The sequence below is a fragment of the Prionailurus bengalensis genome, chromosome A2 (assembly GCF_016509475.1).
Source record: "Prionailurus bengalensis isolate Pbe53 chromosome A2, Fcat_Pben_1.1_paternal_pri, whole genome shotgun sequence".
Lineage (NCBI taxonomy): Eukaryota > Metazoa > Chordata > Mammalia > Carnivora > Felidae > Prionailurus > Prionailurus bengalensis.
Window position 1 is genome coordinate 3,383,408 of NC_057348.1, and position 9,515 is coordinate 3,392,922.

The following is a 9,515-nucleotide window of genomic DNA, read 5'->3' on the forward strand; positions in this document are numbered from 1 at the left end:
ACACACGCAGCGCGCTGGCCTCTTCCGAAAGACCAGTAAACAAATCATTTCATTCATTCCTCACGGAAGCCCCACGAGGCCGCCCTAGATGGCACCCTGGGGCACAGAGAGGTCACGGACCTTGCCTGACATCACACAGGGATGAGAAGAAAGCATTACCTCTCTTGCTGCTGGTTACTGAGCGCCTTACCCACTTTGTCCCCTCGCTGGCTCCCAGCAGCCTGGGGTGGGGGTGGGGGGTTGCCTCGGACAGGGCATGCGGCTTCCCTTTGGCCACGCACGCGGCAGGGAAGTGGGGTTCAGACTTTGAACCCTACTCCTCAGGATACACTGGGGCCCGGGGAACCTGCGGCCTCCCTGGCATCTGTGGAGACAACCCAGCTTTTCCAGGTCCCCTAGCCCAGGGACAAGCCAGGGGGCCGTCCCCAAGACCACAAGCCTCCGCAGGCCGCCAGGCCTTCCTGCCAGTGGTTTTGCCCTGACCCGCTTTCCGGCTGAACCCGAGTCCCAGGCAAATCAGCCATCACCTGCTCTCCACCAGCCCTACCCCTGTGTCCTGCCCGCCTGGGAAGACAGCCTGCCCGACAAGCGAGGGGGCTAAGCTCAGCACCCCAGCTTGGCCCCCAGGCTCTGCACCCTGGTCCCACCTCCACTCCACTATCTATGCCCACCCCCGGGCTTGCCCTCCCTTGCCCGTGGCCTTGGCCCCACTGGACTCTTTTGCAGTCTATTCCTTCAACAAACATTTATTGGACACCTACTGTATGCCAGGTTCTCCCCTACCTTCAGACTGGGGGAGGGGCGCATGGAAGAATTGGGGGGGGCAGAACTCAAGGTAAAGATACAGGCTGAGGTGGGCGGGGGCGCTGTGACCAGGGGAGGGTCCAGGAGGACCACGAGGGGGTGATCTGGGGGCCACAGAAGGACCACAGACAGATCTGGCGTTGCACATGGGGTGCGGGGTGGGGGGTGGGAAGGTTATACTAGTTAGAGGGGCCTGCTTGGGACAAAGGCCCTGAGGGAGGCCCCACCCCCGCAGGCTGGCTCAGCTGCCACCCAGGCTTGGGAGGACATGAATGGGTTTTTCATGCTCTGGACCAGGGCAAGGTCAGGCCGGCTGCTCCCTCCCCCCCCCCCCCCCCCACCCCAGCCCTGGGCTCCTGACTGTCTGAGCCCTGACCTGGAGGGGGTGGCAGGAAGTCCACAGTTTGCCCTCCGGGGGAGCTAGGGAGGCCCGGGCAGGGGAAGGGCCTCGCCCGAGGTCACCGGCACCAGCAACACCCTGCTAATTGGGTTGCTCTGAGCAAAGCCTGCCCCTCGAGGCCTCAGTTTCTCCGCCTGAGCCGCCGGGCAGAGCAGCGCTGCGCTCCCGTCCCGCTCCGACCCCTGGCGGATTCCAGTGCGGGTTTTGCCCGGCGCCCGCGGACCTCGACACCTTCTTCCCAGCGCGGCCCGGCTGCAGCCCGGGGTCCGAGGGGGCCGGGGGAGACGCCGAGGGGCCCAGGAGGCCTGGGGGGCCCCCGAGACGGGCTGGGGCCGAGGCTGGCCTGGTGCCTGGCGCCTGCGGGGCAGGGAGACGCCGCCGGGCTGCCTGCGCGCCCCCCTTGAGCGCTCCCGGCCTCGCCGCCCCGCTGTGTGACTCCCGCCGGTCCCTGCCCCTCTCTGGGCCGCTCCGGAGCCGGGCCGGAGGGCAGCGTCTCAGAGAGGTCGCCCGGGTCTCACTTCCCCCCCGCCCCCCCCCCCCGGCGGGTCCCGGCCTCGGTTTCCCCAGCCGGGTGCGGGCGCTCTTTTAAACCCGGGTTAGGGGGTCGTCGCTGGCGGGTCGCGCCCCCGTTAGCGGCTCGGGGCCCCCGGGAATCCCCCGGGGGCTCGGAAAGGGCAGCTCCGATTGGCCGAGGCTGCGCGTGACGTCAGGGCCTCCCCGACGCCCCCTCCCCCAGAGGCACGGGGGGGGGGGTGGCCGCGGCCGGGGAGGGGCCGGGGTCCGGGCGGATTCGGGGTGTCCCCCCGCCCCCAGCCCGAGGCGGCAGCTGGGCAGCGCAGACGCGATTCTCCTCGGACAGATTTTTCCCTCGTCCCAAATCCCCCTCCAGCCCCCCCAGAACGGCAGCTGCTCGGGCGGCAGATGCGCCGGCTAAATCCGCCCAGCTGGTCCCTCCGCAGAGCTAACCGCCTCGAACCCACGGTGAGTGGCTAGCGGGGTGTGTGCGCGCGCGCGCGTGTGTGTGTGCGCGCGCGCGCGCCCCACGTGCGCCTGGGGGTGGGGCATGGCCCTGCCCCTTGCCCTTTGCCCCCTGCCCCTCACGCAGGGCGGGGTGGGTTGGGGCTCCTCTTGTGGACCCTCCCCCAAGTTCAAATACCCTCCAGGAGCTCTTGAAGGAGCTGGGAGAATCTGGTGCCCAGAGAGGAATGGCTTGGGAGGCCACCCAGCCAGGAAACGGAGCTGGAACTTGAACCCCGTGCTTTGAATAATTCCGGGGGGCTCAGGGAGCCCTTAGCTTGGAAGGCAAACGACTTGGGGGTCACGCACTTGGACTTGAACGAGAGGGCTCTTGGTGGCCACTCCCTGCCCTCCGTTTGGGCCCCCCACCCTGAGCCGGGCACAGACCCTCCCTCCTTTGCTTCTTCAGCCCCATTGGGTGCCACTGTCATCCGGAAGTTCTGAGGAGGAAGCGGAGGCAGCCCCTCTCTGAAACATTGCGGGGGGGGGGGGTGTAGCTGTCAAGGGCTTGAGTGGGTCTTTGAAGGTGTAGTTTTATACCCAGCCCATCCTGCCCCAGGGCCTTTGCACTTGTGTTCTCCCCACTTGGAATATTCTCCCCCAGATCTCCAATATGGCCTACGCGCCTACGCTCCGCCCTTCAAGTTTCAGTTCAGATGTCACCTGCACGTCTACAGCTGCGCCATCACTTTCTGTCCTCTTACCCTGCTTTGGTTTTCTTCATTTTATTTTTCACAACAAAATGTTGTACACTGTTCCCCCCCCACCCCCCAGCACTGTTCTGCTCCCTGCCGAATCCCCATTGCCTAGAAATTAGTGCCTGACACACAGTAGGTGCTCCACAAATGCTTGGTCTCCAGAAACCTCGGCGACAGGCGCACGCATAGAGGGCTGGAGGGTGGAGGGCAGCCAGGGGGAAGGACCCTGTGGTAGTTCTGTCTTGGTGTATGTCCGGGAGCCTGGGCCGTGACCCCGTCCTGTGCCCCCTTCATCCAAAGTGCCCTCCCAGACCCCACCTCCTTCTGCCCTCCCCCCATCACTCTGCTTCAGCCACACCAACCTCCTCCCTGTTCCCCCCAACAGTCCTGCCTCAGGACCTTTGCACAGGCTATGCCTGCTGCCTGGTGGAGATATTCTGCCCCTGGATCTCTGAATGGCTCCCTCCCCTACCTACTCTGGTCTCAGCTCAAATGTACCCCGCGCCCCCACACGTCTCCATCTAAACAATCACGACCCTTAGGGCACCCGGCTGGCTCAGCTGGTAGACCGCGCGACTCTTGAGCTGGGGGTTGTGAGTTCGAGCCCTGTGTTGGGTGTAGAGATTACTTAAAAAAAAAAATGAATAAAAAAAAAAACGGAAATCCCACTGAAGGGGAAACCATAAGAAATAAAGCAAAATAATCATTTCCCTTTTCTCTGTTGTGGTTGTTTTGCTGTGCTTTGTATTGATGGCATTTCTTTCTGTTTCTTTCTTTCTCTTCCGACCTCAGCCCCATCCCCTGCCAGTTAGCCAACCTTGGTCTCCACTGTGTCCCTGGGGTCTGGAACAGGGCCCGGCACACAGTAGGCACTCGACAAAGTGTGTTGAACAGATGAACGAATGAATGAATGAATGAATGAGGGCCCAGGAGCTCTCTGAACCTGTTCTTACCGTATGGAGTGGGGGACTGACATTCAGCAGGGAGCCCAGGGTCATTTGATTCCCTCAGTAGCAAAATAGGGCAACAGGAGGTCACCTCTTCAGGTGGGGGAGGGGTACCCAGTGAAATAATAATTACAGGAACATTTATTAAGCACCTACAGTGTGCACAGTAGGCCCCAGGCACTTTGCACATTTTCCGCCAGGACGGGGATTTGAACCCAGGACACCTGGCCCCAGAGTTTGCCCAAGACCCCCTCGGCCACCACAGAGGCTGTGTGCAAGGCCTGGGCGCACAGTAGGCCTTCAGCCAGGCAGGCAGTGGGGACTGGCTGAGGGCTGCCCGGCCAGACACCCCCTCCCCAGCCCCCTGGACCCAGGGGCTGTCGCTGGCTGTGTCCGACAGGGGCTAAAAGTGCCACACGCACACACACACACACACACACACACGTACACGCACGACACATTAGAAACAAGCTGCAGGATGCGCGGCCTGATGGGCGAGGAAGTTACAACAATTCCAAGTACTTCCTCAGCCCAGAACCAGTGAAATCCTCCCCCCAGAGGACCCCCTCCCCCAAGGCTTCATGTGCAAAGGAGGCAGGGGACACCCTGGTCACCAGAAGCGGGAAGTGAGGAGGGAACCAGGGACCTGTGAGTTCCCGGGGTCTGTCCTTGGCTGTAGATAGGAAACCGAGGCACAGAGCGGGCACGGGTGCGCCGTCCCCTGACGGGAGGGGGGAAGAGTGTCACATTATTCCTGTTCGAAATCTCCCTATGCCTCCCCTGGGCTCTGTGTCCCAGGCTAGCGAACACACAGCGCTCGGTCCTTCCTCAGGGCCTTTGCACCTGCTGCCCCTTCTGCTTGGGGAGATCCTTGCGCGCTTGGCCAGTGTTTCTTCCCCCCCAGAGGCCTTCTCTGGCCACTTTGGGGGACAGGGCAGCCCTTTCCACCCTGTTCTCTTTCCTCGAAAACCATCTCGTCAACCCGTTTTCGAACCAATAACGGAGCGGTGAGCTGCCCTTCGTCCGAAGCGAGCCAGCCAGGGCTGGAAGGGGGGTGCTCTGTGCAGGAAATTCTGACACGTTACCCCGTGGACGAACCTTGAGGGTAGTACGCTGTCCAGACGCGGGAGGACCCCGCGCGACCCCGCTCACAGGGGGTCCCCAGAGGAGTCCCGTCCACAGAGACAGAGAGTAGACGGCTGGGAGCCAGGCATGGGGTGGGGGGGGGTGGGGGGGGGGAGTCGAGGTTTCATGGGGACGGTTTCTGCTGGAACATGGAACAGCACACTTACAAATGATTAAGACAGTAAATATTACGTCATGCACAGTTTACCACGATAAACAGGAAAGAAAGAAAGAAAGAAAGAAAGAAAGAAAGAAAGAAAGAAAGAAAGAAAGAGAAAATCAAAACTGTCACGGGGAAAAATAGCAGACGGGCGACAGCGGAGGGTGTGTGTGAATGACCTCAGCTAGTGGCAATTCTGTCATTGCCACCGGGGCTCTCGACTCAAGTGATGCTGACGTCAGTGTATGGAGGTGCCGTGGGTGGGTGCTGAGCTCACACGTTTTGTGCGCTTGCGCCCCCCCCTCCCCCGGGATGGCCTCTGCCCCGGTCGCAAAACCTCCGCGGTCTTTAGAGGCAGAGCTAAGCCTGGGGGCCCTGACCCTCGAACCTCTACTTACCCAGCTAACTTGATCCGAGCGCTGCCGGGGATCCCTCGGGGACCAGCACAGAGCCAGACCCTGTCCTGGCAGAGGGAAGGTTATTTTATTTAACGAGCGTCTATTAAGCACCTACTGGATGCCGGGTGCCCAGCTTGTTCTGGTCACTGGGAGCCCGGCAACGAACAGAGCAGACACATCTCTAGCCTTGCGCTGCTGACGTAGGAAGCAGTAGAAATGGGTGAAGTCGCTTCTGGGCCAGATGTTGCTAAAGAAAAAGATTAAGCAAGGAAAGAAGACGGGGAGGGTCGGGGCGGGGGGGGGGGGGGGGGGGGGGGGGTGGGGTGGCGGATTTTAAACAGGGGGTCAGGGGAAGACTCCTAAAGGAGGTGACTTCTGAGCGGATATCTGAAGGAAGTGAGGGAAAGAGTCGTGCTGATATGGGGAGGAAGAGAGTTCCAGGTAGGGGGAGGTGTGAAACGGCCAGTGCAAAGGCCCTGAGGCAGGACCATGCCTGACCTGTTAGAGGAGGCCTCTGGCTGGAGCCGCCAGAGCAGGAGGCACTGAGGGGGGAAAGAGGGAGGAGGGAATGGTGGGGGGGGGTGGGGAGGGGGCAGGTCGTGCAGGGCACTGTGTGCTTTGGGGACCGCTTTCCCCTGCCTCAGGGCCTTTGCCCCAGGTCCCGGCAGGTGTCAGGGAAACTTCCTTGCCTCCAGGGCCCAACAGAGCAATGGACCAGTTCTCATCCCAGCCCTGCCCTGGAATTGCCGTGAGGCCAGTGGCTGCCCTCGTCCAGCCTCAGTTTCCCCTTCCAGAAGATTCCAACAGGCTGCCATGGGGGTGACAGCAGAAGGTGACTCTTGCGACGCAAGCGTGTGGCGAGGGGAGGGGGTGGGGATGGGGGGGGCGGCAGGAGGCCCCTGCCATGCCCTCCCGCCTCACCTTCTCGCTCTCTTCCAGTCTCTGTCCCAGTCTGCCCGCATCTCTGGGTTCCCCTCCCCTCCCCTGAGTGTGGATCCCCAGGTGGCCCTGGGCTGAGACTCATGTCCCAGCTTCCAGGTCCCCAAGGCCAGTGGGGACTTCTGGGGGTGAGGGCTGCGGGGGGGGGGGCGGGGGGGATGGCAGAGGGAGAATATATACTCACATCATTTACATAAAACTTGCACAATTAGCATAATGTGCATAATGATGTCAGGAGTCAACCGGCAAGGGAAATAGTAAATTTGATGACAAATGAGGGGGCGCCTGGGTGGCTCAGTCGGTTGAGACTTTGGTTCAGGTCATGATCTCACGGTTCGTGGGTTCGAGCCCCGCGTCGGGCTCTGTGCCGACAGCTCGGAGCCCGGAGCCTGCTTCGGATTCTGTGTCTCCCTCTCTCTCTCTCTGCCCCTCCCCACTCACGCTCTGTCTCTCTCTCTCTTTCTCTCTAAAATAAATGAACATGAAAAATAAAAAAAAAATGTTTTAAAAAGTAATAACAGTTACCGCATCCTCAGCCCCCGCCATGTGCCTGGAACCACGCTTAGAGCCTTTCTACGAACAAACTTGTCTTATAGCGAGATTCTGAGTTCTCCAGTGTTGGGTTTGGTGTTTTTAAAGATCGTATTTTCGAGTAAACTCTACGCCCAGCCCAGCGTGGGGCTCGAACTCACACCTCTGAGATCGAGGGTGGCCCGCTCCGTCGACTGAGCCGGCCAGGAGCCCCCCTCGAGGATTGTTGACCCCATTTCACAGACGTGAAAACAGCAAAGTTCAACAGTAGCGGCAGGAACAACGTATTTTGAGCTCACTGTGTGTCTTCTGTTTTTGTTTTTGCTTTTTTAAGTTTATTTATTTTGAAACAGAGAAAGAGAGAGCATGAGCCGGGGAGGGGCAGGGAGAGAGGGAGAGAGAGAATCCCAAGCAGGCTCCGCCCTGTCGGCACAGGGCCTGACGCAGGGCTCGATCTCGGGACTCCGGGATGACGACCTGAGCCAAAATCGAGCGTCAGTCTCTTGACTGACTGAGCGGCCGCCCGAGGTACCCTCCACCCCGTGTGTCTTCTTCCTATGGAGTGGCTTATTTCATGCAAATGAGACCATGGGGACACTGGATAGAAGTCCTTTTTGCAGACAGGGAAACGGAGGCCGGCTCGCGGCCTTCCGCCTCCCAAGCCCAGGGGCCCGGTCACCGCACACACACACCCGGGTTCTCTGCGCCCGGGCACCGCCCGCCCCCCCCCCCCCACCCCTGCTCAGCTCCGAGAAGCAGCTCCAAGAACTTGTCTTCCTCCCGCCGCAGCCGAGAACCAGGTCAGCCAACCGCTGGGACATCAAAGGGAATCTATAAATACAGCTGCAAGAGGAAAAATAGAGTTTCCTAGCCCCTCCCGGGCTCGCCTCTCTCCCACTCTGGATCTTTCCCGGCTGGGCTCCTACACCGGTCGCTGGGCCAAAGCCCCCCCCCCTCCCCGCCCCCAGCCCCAGGGACCCCTACCGGAAAGCAGTGGAGGCGACTGAGAAGACAGGAGGACCTCTGGGGCCGGTGCCCCCGGGAGGTGAAGATGAGATTCTAAGCCCAGAAGTGAGGGCTACGGGGTTGTCAGAATCTTCGGATCCCAGAAACCTGGAATCTTCCCTTTTCCTCTCAGGGAATATGCGGGGCGTCTGGGCTGTGCGGAGCACTGGGACGTTGGCGGGGTCGAGGCTGGTACTCGAGACTTGGCCAGGGCAGTCCGGAGGGCTTTCTGGAGGAGGTGATGTGAGCTGAGCCCCCAAAAAGTGGGGGGCGAGGAGGCAGGTGGGGGGAGGGACTCAGGGGAAGGGGTTCAGAGTCCAGAGCTCCCGACTTGCTCTCCTGGACTACTGCAGTCACCTCCACGGTCCCCCTGGGACCCCCCCGGGCTACATCTTCTCCAAAGGACAGCCAGAAGGACCTTTGTGCAAGTGAAATCAGATCATCTCACTTGCTCACTCTCAACTCCCGCCTGGCTCCCTAGTGCCCCTGAAATAAAATCCAAACTTTTCTCCATGTTCCCCCTTTTCTCCCCACCTTCCCCTGCTCCCCCTCCCTGCCACTGGCTCACCTGCTCCGGCCTCCTGGATCTCCTCGTGGTTCCTCCAACACGCCAGGAACCTTCCTACCTCAGGGCCTTTGCACATGCTGTTCCCTCTGCCTTTTCCCTTTTTTTTTTTTTTTCTTACTTCTTCAGGTCTCAGCCCAGATGTTACCTCTTCCAAGAGGTCCTCCCTGATGCCCCCAGACGGTTACTGTTTTTCATTGTGTTGTTTTTTTTTTTTTTCTTGGCCCTTACAATGATCTGAAATTATTTTAGTCATTCCTTGTTTTCTTCTTTTGTGTCCCTGGATGGCCACGAGAGGACAGAGACCCTGTCTAGACCTCACCTCCGGGGGCCTCAATTTCTCCATTTGTAAGATGAGGCGGCCTTATGGGAAGCTGTTCCCCTGGGGAGGCTGCCTGCCTCATTTGTCATTTCAAAAAAAATTGTTTTTAAATCTTTCTTTATTTTTGAGAGCGAGAGACAGAGCGTGAGCAGGGGAGGAACAGAGAGAGAAGGAGACACCGAAGCCACGGACCGCGAGATCGTGACCCGAGCCGGAGTCGGACGCTTAACCGACCTTGCCCCCCAGGCGCCCCGAACTGGTGTCCCCCTTGGTGGTGGCTGTGACCAAAGACGCGGACTCGCTTCCCAAGGCCCCAGAGCTAGGAGCTGAAGTGGGGTCTTTGGAGCTGAGGTCGGAGCCGTGCCAGGGGCGTCCCCAGGGTCAAGAGGGACGGCGGCAGGCCTCTGAGGACCCGGCGCCCAGGCTCCAGGGTTAAGCCCGCGTGGCAGCTGAACTTCCGTGCAGCTACCCGTCTGAAATCCCTGGGAAGCGAGGCATCAGGTGTTCCGGAACAGGCGCCTGCTCCAGACACAGGCCACACACACATGGAGGGACAGCTGGCGAAGGCTGGTGGGCCAGGGAGGAGGGGCCCGGGGGAAGGGGG